Genomic DNA, 20,884 nt, shown 5'->3' on the forward strand with positions numbered 1-20,884 from the left:
ATAATAATTATTTGTATCCTCATTATAATACAAGTTTCATTAGCGTGGATGTAACATACAGAAAGATATAGGCTAAAGCCGCTGGGAGCCAACATAACTAGAAACATTCCCTTGATACACGCTAATCATAATATGTATAATCAATGAGAATAGATCCCGCGATTGCCTATTGTTACGGTATTAATCCCCCCGGTCATCTAAGGCATCAGCAATGATCAAACGGATATCCCCAATAGTCATTAGAAGCTCTAGAAATTCCAACAGTCATTAAGCATAACTGTATGATCATTGGTGACATATTGGACATCTGAGAGGATTAATGTCATAAGAATGGGCAATCACCGGCTATATCCCCAATAATTGCACATGTTCGCAATCAGCGTATATCCCCGATCAATGAGAATACGGGCACGAAAATCAAACTAACCACAGTGGTATTTCCATAGGAAGATTTCGAGCGGGAAGGAGATCAGTCTCTCGAACGCGAACAAACGAGAACTGCTGCTGTAATCTGCGGGTACGCGCGCCTGTGAATCGTGCGCTTTTAGCGAGCGTACGGCGAAAAACTTTTCGGTGCTGTGCCACGGCTGTGGGCCCCTGCGGCCATGCGCCGGCTATCGATCCAGTCCACCCCGCCCGTCCCCGCTTACGCGCTACGATAGCCGCACGAACAAGAGCGTCGGGGTATTTTGTTTCGCAAAACGCCCGGTAAAACGAGAGCGCCGTGGAGAAAGCGACGGACGGAAGCCGGGAAGAAGGTGAACGATCGGGGTTTTATTGTGCTCTGCGGGGGCGAGGGAAAGAAAAATTCCCCGAGCGCGCATTAAAGCGGTGCGAAATAGACCGAAACGTGTGAAAACGGCAGATACGTTACATGCAATTTTATTAAACATGTGAAAATACAAGCTGTTAGAAGATAGCGTAGTTACAAGATTACGAATATATTATACATATTACGTACATGAGTGGATAAATAGGTGAACAAATAAGAATAAATTTGCAGTATCGCGAAAAATAGAAATTTACATAGAAATGTAAATATTTGACAACAAGACATTGCATAAGCTTCGCTAGCTTGACATTTAAATAAGAACGAGCATAAGAAGGATAAAAAGACGAGACAATTCTTGTAAATAGCATGGTAATTGGGAGCGGAGTATATCCAAGAAGGCTGTTGTCAGCTGCGCCTAACGTCAGAAGCAATTTAGAAGGAAAATGAGAGGGTGAACACAGAGGGAGAGAGAGAAAGAATCGAGGATCCCTACCCATCTTGCCGAGGACGCGAAAAATAGAGAAGAGAGAGAAAAAAACGCGGGGGTCGAGAGCGCGCTATCGGAATTGCAACTGCCGCATGACCCTTCCGATGATCGAGTATCTCTCCGCGACTTGACCATCTCCCTGACCTCGACGTGGTCTCTCTATTTTTTTTATCCGACTAGACGGCGAGTGGAGGAGAAAACGGAGGCGGAACGAACCTCATCTCATGCCGGACACGAAACTCATTGAGCTGTGTAATGGCGGGCACACGCGAGGCGCGAGAACAATGCGCGGATTTTTGGCAGCGAGGAAAATTACGAGAGACGCGCAAGCCTCTCGTTCTCGCCTTTGACCCGACCCTCGTCGGGTCGTCCGTCCGATCCGGATCATGATTCGACGCGTGTCTAACATCACGCGCGTTACGTGCCGATGTTACAGACGTAGCGATCGCAAGTGGAACCGGTGCGGTCGCACATACTGCGCCTTCGCCTTATGTCACGTACTGCAATAAACCGGAACTCGTACATTGCGAAGTAGTTTAACCATCGACCACTGCGGTCATTTATGAAAGACGCAACTACTTCGGCAATGACGTTGCTATTAATGTGACATCGATAGTATTATAAGTTACGTTATATTCCATGTACTTCTCTAATACGGTCATGCACGATACTATAAAAGGAATTAGAGAAATAATTAATCGACGATGTGTTCTATTTTTAAAAGTTTTATATTTTTGTACTTTAATGTACGGTTAAGCTGATATTTCGCGGGCGAGAGTTTTTCATCTTTTTAAGTTCTCTTATGATGTTCTACCGCGAGTGTAATTTGAATTTATGCATCTCGAGTGATCTCCTACCTCCTAAAAATTCATAGACGATAAACCGACATTAGAGGTGCTCTCTAGTTGATGTAAAAGAGATACATTCTTCTACGTATTCAGAAACTGACGAATTCACGGCAAGTATCGCGATGAAAATGTTCAGTCGATGGACTTGAAGTTTAACAAGAATGTATAAACATTTCTTCGTTTATACAAACTTAAAACTTTAACAACAGAATTCAACAGACTTAATTAATTTAATCAAGCTGAAAAGTAAAGTTTTGCTTCAAATAGTATTCTTCTATAAAATTCTCACTATACAAAGATTCACCGCAAGTTTGTTATCTGCATTTGCAACATATCCGATTTTCAGACGTTTTATAAAGTTGAAAATATGAGCATGTCGACACGACAAAATGATATATGTAAGGTGGTGTTAATTTCGTTAATGAAAAATACTGCTTATAGATGTTTACTGGATAAATTCACATTATATCTTAGAGCGAACTGAAATGCTTCGGGCGGCCCGCGTGTCGGATGCAAATTTTCAATTACGATTTGCCGGGACCGACTATTACCCTCGGTGCTCTACCGTGAAATTAGAAAAGAACGGTCCGTGTACTGTTCCGTGCATGAATGCCGCATTATAAGAGCGATCAGGAGCGCGATACGAGAGAGAAAGAGAGTATCCATTATATCATTTCCCCTACAAATTCTAACAAAATAAATGTTTGTATGTTTGTGTCACTTAGAATGTGAGAGAATATCGCGCGACGTTTATTCTCGACGTTGAAACAACGAGCTTCGCCGCGAGACTCGACGTCGTAAATACAATCCCGCTCTTAATGCACGGAGATCCGCGAATGGTTTTTTTTCTCCATCCGTCTTCCGGAAAGCATTCCACGGTGGCGGAATTCAATAATAGGATTCTCAATAAAAAGTACGTCACGTTCCGCGAATGGTGTGATGCGTAAGCGCGGCCTTAGGCCGCGCGTAGGATTTTCTACATTTTTTCAAGGATTACCGTCTCTGCATAGGTATCACTTAAGTACACGATATATCATCCCCCCCCCCCACCGTCTAGCAGCCTACGGTGAATCATTTGCTCAATAAATTGTTTCCTCGTTTTCCCTCACGGTTTTCTTTACGGAATGTTTTGAAAAAAACGGACCCTTCTCTTGCCAAACGATGTCACATACGCTTTATGTCGGCACCGGTCGATCTTTTCTTGCCATACCGTCACGGAATGGCTCATAAAAATCCTATTAAACGATAAATTAAAATTTTATTTCGGAGGTCTCAAGGGGAGTTTCGAACGTCATACAAGCTGCGTAAAACATAAGATACGGATCACGACCAGTATGATCGTTTCTCTCTTTTCTTGATATATTAAATTAATCTCAAATAAAAAAATATAGATTATTGTTGCAAAAAATGTTGTTACAATAATTTGTAACGTTAATTATTTTAAATATTAAGAATTTTTGTTGATTGTGCTTATTACAAGCCGATTCAATAAATATTAATTATATAGAATAGGATTTATATGGCGGTATAATTTATTTTGGTTTTAATTTTATTTAAATATATTATATTATGTTCTACTTTTTTAGGAACTGTACACGGAGAAAATTTTATATCAAAAATTACTATGTACGGTAGTAGCTGCGGACCATGAAGAAATTATAAAAATTTTTACTATGTTTTCCACATGTGAAACATAGTAAAAATTTTCGATCCGCGGCTTCGTGGTCCGCGGTTAATGCCGTACATAGTAATTTTCGATATAAAATTTTCTCCGTAGATATCGGCAACTGTAGTCACAACCACGCTGTTCTGAATTCCTACATAGATATATTTATTGAATATAAGCTTTCCATCATCGAATCTGCCGGAGTATCTATATTTCTACCAAGGAATCATAATCATAGGAATGACGGATTTGTGATGTAAAAGCTACAAAGTTCCTTTCTATCATCTCCGATAAATCGAACCTTTTTCCTTGCCTATGCAGTGAGATGACCTGATCCGCGTATACAATCCACATGATCTCGTGTTTCTGCGGAAGTACTCTTGAAAATACCAGTCGCTTCATGATATTCGGCTTTTGCGCTTCGTAATGCCGTCAAGCAGCCATTCATTCTCTTTCGCGAGCTCTGCGATGTACGAAACGGCAACATATTCCAATGGAGCTTTCAACCGAAATCCAGATCAGATTCGCGACACGCGCCGTCTACCCCTATTTTGATTCAAGACATACCGACGTGTTTCGCTCCGAGGCGTTTCTTGAAGCGGCGATTGACTGCAGATATTCCTCTTTCCGCTTTCTTTTCCCCTCAACCGTTATGCTTCTTTTCCCTGTCCGGTGCACGTTTCTACAGTACGAAGACCCCGTTGTAAAATCCGAGCGAGGTCGTGCGATTTTTCCAAAGAGGGATTCGGTCCGAGCTGATGATCCCCGAAAGAAGATAAAATCAGCAAAGGTATATAGATATATATATATATATATATGTATGTATCAAAGATGTGCGCCTCCGGGAGAACAGTAAAGAAGAGTAAATTAGATTTGACGATCTCTTGGGTACAACAAATCTGTTCGAGATCTTTGATATGGGTTACTTACTGTTATATCCCCGAAGAATCGAAGCGGTATGATATATTGAATTTCAATGTTTTGTTAAGCAAAAATATGTCCTTCAATTTTTTAAAAAGATTTATATCTTCCATTCTTTTCTCATAAAAGTCTACAGTCTGCTGTTTAAATACGCAATTTTGGATACGCTTGTAAATTTTTATATTACAAAAATCATGTAACTTTTTATCGGCAACATGATAAATTTATAATTATTATTCAATTTTAGTTTTAAAAATATTAAATATAAAACATTAAAAAATGATATGGTAACTAATCATAAAAAAAAGGGAAAATATAATACAGCATTTGCGAACGAAAGAAATAATAGTTGCCTTAAAATACTTTATATAGCTTTTTCTGTAATGTGTGCTTATTATAGCTATATTTATTCTAGAATATATTCTGTTCTTATTACCGCACAACGTGACAAATGTCACTTCCCACGGCGGTTTGTCGATAGTTCAACGGGAGTTTCACTGCAGTTGCAGATGTGTTTATTACAGTTCACGTCCAACCGTAACGGGCGAAATCTCGGTCGCCGTAAAAAAAAAGGAAAATCTGCGCTACATTCCTTCGTGGACGTTCAGTCGGCTGCTTCACATACAACAACAGCACAATGCAAGAATTCGCGTGTACGTGGAATTTTGTATTAAAATTCCTTTGCCATGTTTCTATTTCTTCCTTAGCGCAGCGTAACTACGTTATATGACGCAACTGCATTGTCACGTATACTACAAATTACTGTAACTACGAACTCCGAGTCTTATAGAATTTCTGCTACTGGAAATCTACCGGAAATATCCGGTTTTATTAACGCGCTTAAAAAAGTTCTGTTGCATTTTTTACACACATACATAAATCAGATTTGATCAATATTTGATTATCAAACATTTCATTCTTGAAGAACGAATATTATGCAGCCTTTCGACAGAAGTGCTTTCTCGAAATTTACGAGAACTTTTAATTAATGATTAAATTCAAGATGTTGAAAATGTAAATTTACATATGGAATGATATTAATAATTCGTATTACTTAAATATTTGATCAGCTTTAATGTGAAATCTTATATTACGCTATCAAAAGTTCGTGTAATAAGATTTGCTTAACGTTACCTCTTCCTTGGTTTCAACACGAAGGCCGTTTAAACTTCTAAAACTTGTGTGTTCCTATAACATGGTGTTATCCATAACATCCAGAAAAGATGATTCAAACCGAATAAGTACGCGATACTTCGCATGAAGAGTGTATTACGGAGTTGAAGAACTTTTTTGCGCAATTCATTCAAAAGAGCGCGTCTCAGAAAAATTCATAAAGCGACTTATTTCTGCGAGAAATTCAAATCTCTCACCGACGACGATTCTGTTTGGAGCTAGGATTTCGTATACATCACATGTATAATAGGTGACAGAATACATGTGGCAACAAGTACTTCTTTTGCCTCGTAGTTTTACATTGGGTTTGATTAATATTACATAGAGGTGAGCCAAGAAATGTGATTCCCAACCAACCTTAACACATTGAATGACAAAACTTTTCTTGCTGTAGTAAGGTGAGTCGTTAAAATTTCACAAAGCTCACCTCATCTTCTTTTGCACGTTTCTACGCGCGTTCTGTTTGATCGTTGATTCTCTTTCGTTATCATTATCCTAGTCGTTTCATTAACCAGACCGTCGCATTTGACCCACATTCAAACTACAGAACAGATTTACATTCTATATTACCCACGTCTTTCCGTCATCGTGCACATTAGCGTATATTAGTATATGATATATGTTGCATTAATAAAAAGGTAACTCTGCTGCTACGAGTAAATTTAAAAAAAAGAAAAGTTAAAATAAAAAAGAAATAAAAAGAATTATATCGTATAATAAATCAAAAAAATTTCACATTTTTTGCAGTAATATTCTCCAAGTTTTCAAAGCAAAATAGCGATTTTGCATTTCTTTGAGAATTTGAGATCTTTTTTTATTAAGATCATCGTTTTATAGTCATTTTAGGGTTTGCGTAGTTTATTTTGTAATGCAAGTATTCCTCCGTGGCAATGTTATAGATCGCAGGACGACAACAACGCAAGCTCGCAAGATCCAATCTGAGAAATGCTACCTGCATCGCCATGGAGAATTCGACTGGGTTTGTCGACGTCCAATCTTCAAACAATGCCGTCGCTCGGTGCTTTTCATTTCCTTCGTCTCTAAAGTGCCCTTTTTGCAGACAGTTTCTTCGAGCATTGTTTGATCACTTATTCTCTTTGGCTGTTATTATCCTTCCGTCCAGATATATAATGCAACGGTCGCTTCGAGTGCACGTTTCGCGGCCACGTCGCGTCCGATGTAATCTCATTTTTGTCGAAACTAGGTCGCGAAGATTCGCACAATTTTTTCGCACCGGTCACGATCCGCCAGTCACGATTGTTTAGTTTCTTTTTATTCTTGTTGTTTAGTTTTATTCCTGTTTCTTTGTTCCGTGGTGTCCGCGAAATTGCAATATTTGCCGCTCCCTTTATTCATCCGCGGAAGAAACTGCGAACGGTGACGCTGTGCTGGCAATCGTCGGTTTGTTCACTCTGACACGAATCTCGGTTCCCTGAAATTTGACATCCTGCAGCGCAAAATACAGCGGAATGGATGCAGTTTAATTTTTCGAAGCTGACGACCCAGCGGTTGCACGAAGTAAAAGCTCCGCTTCGTGGATAAGCCGAGAAAAATATGCAGAAAGAACGTGGGCTTTGACGTGACGTTTACTTTTACATCTTGCTTTTATTATTCACTCGCATTATGCATTCCTTTCGCCTCGCTGCAGATTTTAACGAAAAGATAAAAAAAAATCTCTTGCTTTATTCTCATTAGTCGCTCCGTTACATTCGTGGATTACACAGTAGGAAAACCCGTACGTCTCGGCAAATGCGGTAGATATTATTACAATCCTTTAGAGATACGTCGTAACTTGATGCACGAACGCGAAGCTTTCGGAGATCGAGTCTTTTATCAAGCCGCTTTATCGATATTAGAAAAATTTTCAGGGCACAACCCGCGTGTTATTCGCAGTATTGTCTGATCTTTGATTCCCTTTTTCCGTCTGCGCTCTTATATCTTCAAGGACGGGTAAGAACACTGTAGTGCACTCAGCTGGAATTCCGCCTCCAACTCCGGGCCAGATTTACGTTTCGCACGATTCGCCACAAATCCGTCTTATTCGAGACGAGAGAACGTCTCCCGGCTCCCGCGGCTCCGCTTTTCTCGCGTGAGTGTGTCTCGAAAGCTTCGATAGTCCGCAGACTTCCGTCCTCAGTATTGCACGTACGTTTGATCGGTGATTTCTTCCTTCTTTTTCTGTCCTCTCCCACCCTTCTTTCCTCTTCTTTTTTTCGTTTCGTTGGTATATCATACGACGGCGGCATATACAGCCGTGAAATATGTATGCCCGCCTGAGGCGGGCTTTTTAAGCTTGGCCGTGCTCCAAAGGGCCTAGGGCGCGAAGTCGCGTCATATTTCCTAAATCATCGCACGGAGTTGAACGTGTCCGAGGAAACGAGCGATCGAGCGGGAATTTCCCACGAAATTTTCCCCCGATAGCATCGTGAAGCTCTTTCCGCGCGAGTAATTCTCGATCCTGATAAACGCCTTCATGACTCAAATGCCGATCGCATTAAATGCGCGGATAGTTAAAGCTTTGCCGATAAACCACGAAGTAATTTCCTCGTTGTACGCCACTTGTTAGTAATAATCCCGATAATCTGTTCGAATCTATCTCACAATGCATGTTAAAGCTGTTTATTTTGTTTGCTCGTGTACTACTTTGCGAAATAAATTGAAACCACGAAATACGAAACGGCAGGAGTTTATTTCTTAATATTATGTACGATGTTGCTACTGTTTTTGTCATGCGTAATTGTAATTAGATTGTATAATATATTTAAATAATGAACAAGACTATTGCAGTTTGTTCTATCTGTTGCATGTTTTACATTAAACTGTTTCAAAAATTACGTGGCAAATGTGCCACACTGAGTACGAAACGTATATGAAACAGAAGCGCAAAATAAATTGCATTTTTTTGTCGCAGTTATGAGTTGTAAATTAACCAATAACTAGAGATTGTTGAGGTAATTAAAAATGTTATAATGAAATTGCAGTGAGAAAAGATACAATGTACCGAAATTCTTGCCATCCTAGCCATTACAAGAATACAAAAGCTTTTTCTGCGAAGCGTATCGTATTTAAAAGACCCTTGAAATAAACGAAATTGGCGAAAAAGAGAACTATTTCATGAAACGCACATCATAAAAGCGAATCAATTGCTGTACAAGCAATTGTATCAATGAACACGACTTGTTCACATCAATAAATTTTGCATTTGAAACCGTACTTTGACAATTCGCTTTTCTGCAAAAAAATATCAAATAATTAAATCTGTAAAATAAAAAAAATATATATAAATTAAAACTGTATTTAACAAACCTATTGAAATTCTCAAATATTATATTTTCCATAATAAGGTACAATTGATTCTGTGCAATTAACAATTTGATATAAAAAATGATAAAAGAATGATACACGTTATTAATACCAATTAGAGTCATGTATTTCAATAAATTATATAATATATAGATGTTTTGGTTGCAGATTGAATCATCCTCAGTATATATGAACAGTCATTATAGCATTGTCAGTGATTCCATAACTTTGTGGTCAAAATTCAAAACTAAAATTGTCTCCACATCTTGTGAAATAGTAAATGTTACTTCAGAATAGATGTTGCTCAGTTAAATGTTTCAATTTTACATGAGTCACATCTTCAATCTGAAGTAACATTTACAATTTCACAAGACATTGTGGAGATAATTTTAATTTTGAATTTTGACCACAATGTTATGGAATCATTGACAACTGCTGTAATTATTGTTTATATATGCTGTGAGGAATGTATATCTGAGACCAAAATGTTTATGTTATATAACTTGTTGAAATGTATGATTTTAATTAGCACTAACATGGTTTTTTAATTCATTTTTTATACCAAATTGTTATATTTTCAAAATTTTGCAATTCTATAATTTAAAAATACCAAATAACATGTATATCTGCAAAATTTAAATATTATATATTTATAATTATAAATATATTTTTACTGCTAAAATAAGGAAAAAGTAAAATTTTATTTGATTATTTTTGTATATTAGTAAAAGTGTAAATTATAGAATCTGAATGTCAAAGCACGGTCCTTAGCAATTATATGTTAAGTACTAGCACATGATAATATGTCAGATAATAATATTTTGTGCAATTATATAGATTTAATTGACTCACCAGTTGCTGAATTCTACAGCACATCTTATCAGTTGTATCTGAAGAAATTAATATATGTTTTATATAGTTATTAAAAATTATCATACATTTTATGTATGTTGATTGTTACGCATCATTATTTAATTATTTTTATTTTGATTAAAACATAAGTATATGTAATAAATTGTGTAAACAATTATTCAAAATTTTTAATAAATATTCAATAACTGTTTTACATTGTAACACATTAAGTACACATTGTAATTGCGTATATTAGTGTTAGCATAATTATGCACTGTATTTAAATGATGGAGAAAAAATTGTACTCACCAGCTACAATATTATAGTTTGCTTTGTCCGTTGCAGATTTCAGATTAGATCTCTGCATTAGCTTTATCGCAGAATCGATGAATACCAAAACTTATTGTCAGTAATGCACCAGTAAATCTTGCTTCCATTTCTCAAGGCTTTACGTCGTAAATTTGCCACACAATGCAAAGTAAGACTTAATTTGTGCTGCAAAGCACCACGTAGATAACCTATTTTTCTCATCTTACATGTTCAGCGATCGACTTGAAACAGTGTATATTTTTAGAGTGAACGAGACGAACGACGATTATCTTGGTGGTCACTCAGAGATCGTCAGATTTAGATACCTATACAACAATTATTTTTTACAAAAAAATCCCGACAAACTGAATTTCAACATGCTACATTTAATGATAAATATAACCGATGAAAAATTCGATCCCCTTGAACGAACATAGGGATCATTTTCGTGTGTTGTGGCATTAAAATGTGTACTCACCGAGACTGACTTTTCTTTCTCTCTTTCTGCTTTTATTCTGCACTACATGATACCTGATTGTCAACGAAATGTTGTGAATCACGCGAAACCCGATAATAAATAATATATTGCAGCAATCGCCCGTCACTTTAATCGGCACTCCCGACGAAATTAATACTCATTACGCACTTTTAACGGATAAAATACACGAATAATCGCGAAACGTTGAATGCTCTGCGTTCAGTGCCGTTGCTTGATAAAAAACAAAATGGCAGCGAAAAAGCACGCGAAACGTCGGTAACATTGATAATCCATACCGACGATCAATTTGAATATTAATACCGACAATCAACACCGACAATCAATATGGATTACGCCATCTTATGGTCATGATAGTTACTATTTCATGCTACGAGATTGTAACGGACACTTGGACGTACAACGCAAACGCTCCGGTTAATAGCAGCTTTAATTGATTAAAAGTGCGTAATTAGTAAAAATTTTGGTCGGGTACGTCGATCAAAGTAATGCACAATTGCCGGAGCATATTATTACCGCGATTAATCATAGATGCACCGTGAATTGAAGCCGATACGGTCTAGGTGAGTACGGGCTTATATCAGTCATTTTCATTAGTTGTAACATTTTGAAAGTTCACTTCGTTTGAACTACATGAAAACGTTTAGTTTAAAATATAGTTGTTATGCGTATTTGTAGGTATCTGCTGACATTGCGTGGTCTCCAAGAGTCGTTCATTTTGCTAGCTCTGAGTGCGTGTACAGTATCAGTTATAATTATGTGCGTGGACGCGTTGCGGCATAAAGTATGTTTTATCTCATGTTTCGTGTATTACAGTGTGATAGATTTCCGACGTAAATTCGTGTGATGTGTATGTTAGTGAAATGTGCGTGTTAGTGAGTTAATTTTCACTCGGCAGTGCGTAAATTATAAGTGTTGGTTTTCTATATTCATTGATTCTTCAATAAAGCTGATGCAAAGCAGATTGAAGCGGAATTAGCAGCGGATGAAGCAAACTGCAATACCCTAGCTGGTGAATATTTTTGATATTCTTGTCCACTATTTAAATATGTACATATAATTGTAGTGCTAAATACACACACAATTTGTACTTATTAAATATTTATTTATATGAGATACGTTCAAAAATATTTAATAAAATATTAATTGAAATATTTATTAAATATTTATTAAAATTCTAAAGTAATTATTCACGCAATTTATTGCACATGTTTATACTTTGATCAGAATGGAAATAATTAACTATTAATAATTATCACATATGAAACGTATGATAACTAAAATATATATTAATTTTTCCAGGTATAGCTGAAGGCATACTTAGCTAGGGTACAACGATCGGTGAGTAAATGTATTCATTATCTTGCATAATTGCACAAAATACTGATTTCACATATTTGTTCATTCACTGATGATTATGTATACAATTATTATTGTGCTTAGACAATCATATCTTTGTCTATAGTTTGCATTTTTGTAAACAAATCTATTTTTTCTCTTAATAGTGAAATATTTCGTACAAGTTATATACACATATTATTTATTATTTTATGGCTTCCATTTTCTTTTTTATTTATAATAAAAATTAGTTATATTGTCCTTAGTTTAATATATTTTTGCAAAAGTCATTTTCTCATGAAAAATAACATCGGAATAGCCATGAAGAATACTGAAGATATTTTCTTACAGACATGTAGTATCGACACGTATATATATCAAGAGATATTACATCGTATTACAGATAAGAATGTAAGCTATAATATCGTTTCGATATCCGGTCGCAGGTGCCAGTACGTAACCAAGTAGTGTGCAAAGAATATATGCCGTACACGCAAACTTTCGATGAAAATAAAGATACGAGGTGAGACTATTCTTTATTACTTCTTGGAAAATAGCGTAATGAAGCAATTATGTTGTTATCAATGAGTAATACAAATTAAAAAAAAGAATTGAAGCCATGAAGTATTAAGTAATGAAAAAATGAAAATGTAACAGTTCTAAATTTCATATGTGACTAAATTGAGCAAAACTAGCTCTGTGTAATTAATATTTAAAGCAAGAAAATTTAAAAATACTTGAATATCTTTTTTATAACATATGAACGATAAAATATAGAATAATGACTTAAAGTCTTTTGTAATATTCATATAATTTTGTCACATTTTATATAAGAATAGAACTGCTCCATGAAACGAGAAAACGAATTTTCTCATGGTAGATGAAATGTCAATATGGTTTACGGTTATGTAATTATTGTAGAATCAGGGTTGAATTTCTTGCGGAAAATGTGTTCGACGGCGTAAAAAGTGCATCATTATATTAAATAGCGCGCAATTTACATAACGATCTTGTAATTACCTATCGCTTTAAATCGGAATATTCCATTTTTAACGTAAAAAAAGGAGAAAATAAAAATAAAAAATACAGGATTCGGAAAAGACGCACATGTAATCAAAGTGTAATTTAATGGCGCAGTACGAGTTCAGCCGCAGATATACGTAACGAGTTATCTGCTCGTCGAGCGCGAGTTATCAGACGTAATAATCATGTCGTTAAATGTGCTCTAATTTTCCTCACTCGCTACAGTAGATGGGACATTCCTCGTTAAAATTCATGACACATCATATTGATATATTGATCAAACATATCTGCAATAAAAATATTTGTTAGTAACGATATCTGGCACACTTATATTATTAGCAATCATATCTTGCTTTAAAAATGTTTCATAATTTGTTGCTTTGTGAAATAATAATCATAATTAAAATAAGCATTTCTCCTCGTTAAATATTTATAATTACATATGAGTAAATTAAATTAATATAACAAGTTGGATACAATTTCGATCGTTATCTAAGATAGTTGCAAATGTGCGATCAATTTTTAATTTGCAAAATGTTCCAAGTTAAAGAATATGCATATGTTCATAACATTAAACGATGAAAATTATTATGTTTCAAAGCACACAATAATGCCCAACAAAACTTGGGAAATTCAAGAATCTCTCGAGTCATATGATTATAATGGTAACGCAAAGAGTAAACTCAAATAGAGACAAAATCACCAACCTCCATGCCACTGTGGGTTTACTTCCTATTATTAGTTTAATATATTTATAAGATATTCCAGAATTGTTATAATTTCTTGCATCTATAGATTATTTAATTAATTTAAAGTCAACTCTTTCTTGATCAAAACTCCATTGAATCCTTTTCATAACGTTTTAATTTTCTATGTTAGATATCACGGCAGAGCCACAAACTTTAAGATTCTACAAAGTATACTCGGAACTAATTGCTTCTTTCTGAAATTAATTAAGTTTATAAAAAGTTCCTCATGCGCTGAAGACTTTACTAACTTGTCTTGATATTTTTATTGGAAAAACGTCATTTAAACCAACAAAAAAGTCCGCGGATAAAAAATAATCTTTAAATATCTTACGCATCTTTTCGCATTACAAATTAATTAATTTTATGAAGTGATAATCCTTAACGAACATTGCGTAACGGATATAGAAATAGTAACATTTTTCCAAACAACATAGCAGCGCTACGTAAAAACAAGCAAAAGTGAGCGAAGTAGCGAGAGTGCTGTTTTTGTTTACATCTGAAGCACGTAAACAGCAGTTCGCTCGCACGAGGCAGGATTTCGGGGAATTCCTTTTCCCATACAAGCGCTGGCTTTCTTTTTTTCACATAGAATACCGTCGCTTTCGAAGTGATTTTCCACGAAGCAAGTAGGTTGGCGATAAGACGAAGTGAGAAAGAGAGAGGAGAGAAAGAGAGATAGAAATTTCTGCACGTTATCCCCCTTCTTGGCTCGTAGATGCTTCAATTTCAAGGCAATTCTCGACTCTGTGCCGGCTGAGACGCAATCCACGAAGCGGGACCACTATCGCGGCCGCAAAACGAGATTTCGATCGCGCGGCGAATGAACTGACGCGAGTGACGATGAGCTCGACAACGATTTCGCGATAATTCGTGGCTTGCCGCGTCGCGAAACACAATTTGCCAATTCGCGCAGCATGGAATCTTCGCGAGCATTAGCTGGACATTCGAGTCATTTTGTCGAGAATATATAGCGTCGCAAATATTCTAGTATCTACAAATATTCTAGCGTTCACAAGATTTCGTTAAGTTTTCTCATTTTCAATGCAACCGTACAAGTGCACGTTGCATGTGCATACATATATGCTCATGATTACGAAAGTAACCCAAGCTACATATATTTTCTTTTAAGATAATTAAATTCTTGTGCTTTATAAATTAAATTATTCTTTGACCATTTCTAATTGTCTTTTTGCAATGATAAAGTTTTTGATACTTTTAGCATATTTTACTATTTTATTAATGTATTTTAATAACATAATTTAATAATTGTAATTTAGGTCACATTTTATTATAACATATAAAAACATATAAAAACTTATTAGCATGATTTATTTAATTTTATTTATAAAGCTAAAATTTACAAGAAATGATTAAGATAAAAAATCAGATAAAAAACCAGCAGTTGAAGGTTGAAGGTCTTTGTTGTAAATATAAAATAATTAGCGTCGGTTTGTGTAGTTAATTTATCTAGTACTGCGATTTCATTTTTATTATTCTAAAATGTAATTGCGGAAAGCTACAACGTCATACGTAAAATTAAATAATCTCATTTAGTTATTTACTGTTTTTTCATTATCATTATTCTTTCCTGTCTTCATTAACTTCACGTAAACAAATTTATAATCTAGGTAAATTTTCAATTTTACGAGTGTTTGCTCTTTGTGAAATATATTAGATAAAAAATAGTAAAGAGAGTGAGACAGCAGAAACATTGGCTGGACAGCATTGCATTATTGTGTCTTATTGTTAACGTCAACAACATTAGGGACCAAATCGCCTAAGAGGATATATATGGTAACGATGTCGATTTTTAACACTTTTGTTCACTGCAATGAGATCTTCCGCAGCCACGCTGTGAGAAGTCCGGGGAACGTTTTATCTATGTGGCGAACATCAGTTACCCGAAAGCAGAATAGGGCCTTTTATCTTACTTTCGCCCCGGCGTAATACTCGGCTCAATTTTGAGCGGTCTCGGCCCCTGAAAGTCAGAACTCTTCCCGTCGTGGTGGAAGATAGATATTATATGTTGGAAACAGGACATTAAGTCGAAAAGCACACAAGTGCAAGCCTCTTACGTTCGCTCAAAAAAATGAGAAAAAAGAAAAGTAAGAATTCTATCCGTGGACTCCGGTAATCTAAATTTTTTTCTCCTACGAGCCTGTGTTCACCGGCGGAACAAATTCGCTCTCCGCGAAATTTCAGCGAATTCTCTCTCTTCTTCTCTTTCTCTTTTTCAACCTATCCAGTTTGTCCTCCTTTCCCGGCGTTGAATTTCGTACTCATCCTCGGTACGTGGACGTTGTAGTTCGACGCAATTCGCGTTTATCGAGTGGGACAAACGAGGCAGGATACTTCGTCTAGGTTGTTTGGTCATTCAATCAGGCCTGCATCCATGATAGTGTACAATACACCCAGCATAAGTGTGACAAAACTACGTGCAATTGAGAGAAACATTTTATGCTTCTCTTGCTTTGTAAAATATTCGCGTAAGAATTTAATACGCGTATTAGTTGTAATAATAATTTCTCGATAAGTACGTCAGTGAAGAGAGATTGTTTCGGATAATAATAACAATAAATTTTTATGGCAGGACACGTCCAAATACAAATAATTATTCTATACTTGTGAATAATCGTGCAATCGCAAACATTACGCTTTTATTGTAATTTCTGAAGTATATAAAGTATAATAGTATGCGCATTCGAATTTATGTACGTACTATTACACCTCTGCAAGAAGCTTTTCATGCGACACTTGCAAGTCCAGCCATCCACTCGCGTCTAATCCTCTAACTTCGTATGAACAGTCAATTAAATTAGTCGTACGAGCACCCGAGGCACCTATCGGCGATCCTCTCCAATCACTTGCAATTCCGCTAATACGGGCCGACGTACAGGTGGTACCCGAGACCAATTAAGTGCATAACATCTAAAGTCGAAATCGCGTTAGTTCGAGATCCTTCATTCGCCTCAGCTTACGGTATCTCTTACAAACATATTACCTAGAGATGCCCTCGCCATCGCCAGGTTCTCTGAACTCGATCCAAGTCCGCGCAAAGTGGCCCACTTCGTTTGATCAATGACCCCCGTTTCCCCCCTCGCCACTCCTCCCCCTCCCCCCCACCCTTCGGTATTGACGTTACATACACATTTTAAAACGTATCTCATTACATTATCGCAGACCGGAACGATTAGGTGCTTATCTCGCAATGCCCCGCGAGTTTTCGACAGATAGACACGATTTTTCACTTAATCCACGTCTTTTTCCCTTCCCGCCGCGCTCCTTGGCCCGCATAACGAACAAAGCGGAGCATTCCGCGAAGTTTGGCCGAAGTGTGGGCGCGATATTCATGGCACAGTCAGCGGAGCACCATCTTGGACCCCCTTCATTTCACTGGCAGCGTGATTAACTAACCCCGAGCGACAACAATCTCGAGTTCCGAAAGGAGGGCCGCCGCTACCGATTCTCCGATATCCCGGTAAATGGGCCAGTCTGGAGTTTGCTCTCGGCCTCGAAGTAATTGCACGCGCTCGGAGATAATTGCCGCGACACCTTTGTTACGAAGCTCCTACTTCGAGCAGAGTGCTCTACGGGGTGTCCCCAAAGTTTGGCCGGCGCCTTCTTTCAGGGGTGGATTTTCCCCCTTAGAATCGTGGATTAGTCACTGAATCTAGGTTGATTTACGACATCGAGTGTTAAGAATGACACGTAATTTTTCTCTCGCGATATACATTGAAACAAATGATTTCTCGCACGCGAGAGTTTCCACACGCGTGCAGGAAATCTTTTTTTCATTTCTTTTTCATTAATAAATCATCATGTAATTTAATCTGAATGTATTTCCGACAATAATAGATGTCATGACAATTACGCGATTAAGTTTCACGCGATCAAATTAATAAATTTATGTTGCAAGGGAGAGTGCAGCATATTTTAAAAGTCTGCTTTACACACGAAGGAAGCTTTATAGTGTGCATAAAATGTTAGTATAAATTTTTTAAAGAAAAATTTAAAGAACTAACGTTCTCTTTTTATTACTTACGCTATTCGATAGTTCGCAATACGTTATAAATGAAAGAGATTGTAATAGCTCTTAGACACTCTGTAGATGCAAAGTGAAGGAGGTGGAACTAGAGAGTTGCGGTGGGAAGCGATGCAGAGAAGATGCGCACGATACTGAGAGCGTCGCAGCGGATTAGGTAAGGAGTGATGCGATAATTGGAAAGTGAAGAGGGAAAACTAACTAATTGTACGTCGTGTTGGCAAGCCCGCTCATTAGTAAACGCTCCCAAATTCCTGCGAATTAATTAAATTAAATCGCAACGCATCGTTAAACGTGTCGCGCTTATCTGAATAATTTAAATAATCGAAAATTTACAAAAATAAAGAAAAATAGCAAATTAATGCTGGCGAAAAAAATGATGCAGGAAAATACAAATATATCAGAATTATTTTGAAAATAAAATAACATTGTTTTGCTTGAATATGCAACAAGTTTCCTCGATAAGAAAATCGAAGTGATTGAAAAATTAATGAAGAATATAAATTTTTTAAATGTACTTTTTTCAAAAGCACAAATCGATCATAAAGCAATAAAAGTATGTATAAAACGATGTGTAACAAATATTGACCGATCCGCATATACAATGGCAGATAAACCCAACGAAAACTTTACCTGGGGGGGAAACTATGACACTCATGGGACACCCGCGCCGCGCGAAACTTTCGACATCACGTGCCGACCGTCGAAATATCACTAAAGCGTAACGGTTCGGGAAAAAGTTTTGGGATGCGTCGCGTATCCGCGTGGGGCGGCGCGTACACTATCGGAAGAACATAAAGGTATAAAATTTCTGTCTGGGGCTATGCGATACCCGGCGCGTAAGTTACGAGCAACGAATTCCCTCGGGAGTGAAACTCCGAGAACACACTCTTCCTTAAATTTCGCTGTACTCTCCTATCTCTATTTGCAAAGGATGATTAACGTTGTGAGGTACTAGAAGGCATTAACCGAATACCCTTTATAGCCGCCTCCGTCCTTCCATCTCGCGTCTCGAGAGCTGCTTCTTCCTGTTAAACATCTCTGCAAAAGGTGGATGGCCGCATTCACAAAAGAACTTAAACGTCAGTCAAGTCACTCTTTCGCTGCGCTGTCTTGTTTCTCTCTTTACTGGCGACCGCCGTAGCCGCAGGAAGATCCTTAAGAGACTCTATAAATTAGTTTCGAGCTGTGCTCTGGGCACTACAGCGATCTCATAAATACAACTTTTTCTCGCTTCAGGGTCGGTTTTCTAGTTTAGAGACTTGGATAACATGAAAGAAACAATATGTCTCATAAATAGAAATATAAAAAGTAGTTAGTAGCCAATAGTATATTTTAACTTTAATATAAATAATATTTTACATAAAGGCATATGCTATAAAAACGATAATTTTCTCTTTTTAACAAATATTTAAACTAAAAATGATTGCATTTTATTCAATTTAAATTTAGGTAATCAAGTATTCTATTTTACATAAATTTTATACAAAAAAGAGAAATACATATATCGCACTTATATATATTACGTATATAAATTTCTAAAAGATGCAGTATATTTTTTTAATATTTTCTTCTTGCATTGTAAAGAGATTCATATGAAAGAAGATATAAAAATCATATACATACACATTGCAGAGTTAAAAATATGTAATATTATTTAACGTGAGAGAAATATAAAATAAATTTGCTAGCTGTGATACACAAAAAAGGTTTATATATATTATATTGATAAATTTGAATATGCTTATTAAAATTAATAAAAGTTCCGATAACTCGTATGTTGATAATATTGATACCGTGAGTTTCTATAAAGATCAAATAATAATTTACAATGAGAAGAATGCCTGCAAATTTTTAAATATAATTTTACTTTTATCTTCAACAATTTACTTTTATTATTTTTGTCCAGTTGCTTTTTGTCTTTTCAACTAGCAATTAATATAAAGCAATTTAACGAGAGACGTAATAGTAACTTTTGACGACTTACGAAAGACGTGATAACAATTTTCTACGAGTCTACTTGTCGTTGAAGTTTCTGTCATTAACGCGCGTGTTCGTAACGCGTTAATAATTGAGAGATCAGTCACAGCAAAAAGAAAAGGTTGTAAGAATATAGTGTTAATGAAGAAACTCTCTGGATTATGCTTTCAACTTTGTTTTTCTTTTAGTATTGCTCAAAAAGTTCCTAATATTGTCGCAAATAATTATAAATAAAGCAAATTTCTATTGCTGTATAAACTCTTTTTGCAATTAACTCGTAGATACTCTAAGTATAGATAGAAGCCATTAAAATCATCATTGATTAAGACCGTAGAGGACATTTTTTTAAAATTCCCTTAGATAAATTATTTCTTATTTCCTACTTTTGTGTTCTCCACTAATGTTTACTTTACTTAATGAAATTTGGAATAGCGGCATTGTAATATTACGTAACTAGAACCATCACACTTAGGTCAAAGCTACCTCTGCTCTCAACTTAGAACTGAACACGACATCGCGTCGTTTTCGTTTTTGTCACTCGGGGTTTCGTACTCTTCTTACCCTCCTTACCCTCCTTCTCCCTCGCGTTTCCCTTCCGGTGGAGTCGCTCACGGGTGCAGCTAAAGTAACGCGTTCGCTCGTCGTTTCGTAACTTCTTGCTCGCCGCGCTCCGCACCCTCTCTCGCCTTCAATTCCGCCGCGCGCGCGGCGACTTACCCCTTTTTTTCCTGACGCTTCTCCCCGCGGAGTCGTGCTTTTTCTTTGGCAGAATCGCGCCGCATCGCTTCGGAAGCGAGTTTAGTGCCGAGTCGAACGCTCGAAATGCGAAATGGTGGTAAGAAAAATGAAGGGCCAAGTGGGAGGAAAGCTCGAGAAAAAAGCGTGCGATAAAAGGAAGCAAAAGAACGAAGAAAGAGGACGAGAT

The 20,884-nt window shown here is 36.7% G+C and overlaps 2 protein-coding genes across 3 annotated transcripts in view; one reads left to right on the top strand and one right to left on the bottom strand.

The window, feature by feature from the left end:
* Window positions 1-20,884, bottom strand: part of LOC105672893 (neural cell adhesion molecule 2) — a 197,873-nt gene that overhangs the window by 99,608 nt on the left and 77,381 nt on the right. The window contains exons 1-3 of one of the 2 annotated variants that reach the window (XM_067354513.1): window positions 10,810-11,038; window positions 10,332-10,657; window positions 10,023-10,060 (exon numbers count right to left, since the gene is read on the bottom strand). The exons of the other annotated variant lie outside the window; for it this stretch is intronic. The gene's annotated coding sequence lies outside the window, so the exon portion shown is untranslated. Of the gene's footprint in view, window positions 1-10,022; window positions 10,061-10,331; window positions 10,658-10,809; window positions 11,039-20,884 lie in introns of those variants that run through there. 2 annotated transcript variants of the gene reach the window in all.
* The window catches only part of Dhit (Double hit), a 216,330-nt gene continuing 206,606 nt past the window's right edge, over window positions 11,161-20,884 (top strand). Inside the window, exons 1-3 of the mRNA XM_067354550.1 lie at window positions 11,161-11,390; window positions 11,506-11,839; window positions 12,130-12,168. The gene's annotated coding sequence lies outside the window, so the exon portion shown is untranslated. The remainder of the gene's footprint in view (window positions 11,391-11,505; window positions 11,840-12,129; window positions 12,169-20,884) is intronic.

The sequence above is a fragment of the Linepithema humile genome, chromosome 4, assembly GCF_040581485.1.
Source record: "Linepithema humile isolate Giens D197 chromosome 4, Lhum_UNIL_v1.0, whole genome shotgun sequence".
NCBI lineage: Eukaryota > Metazoa > Arthropoda > Insecta > Hymenoptera > Formicidae > Linepithema > Linepithema humile.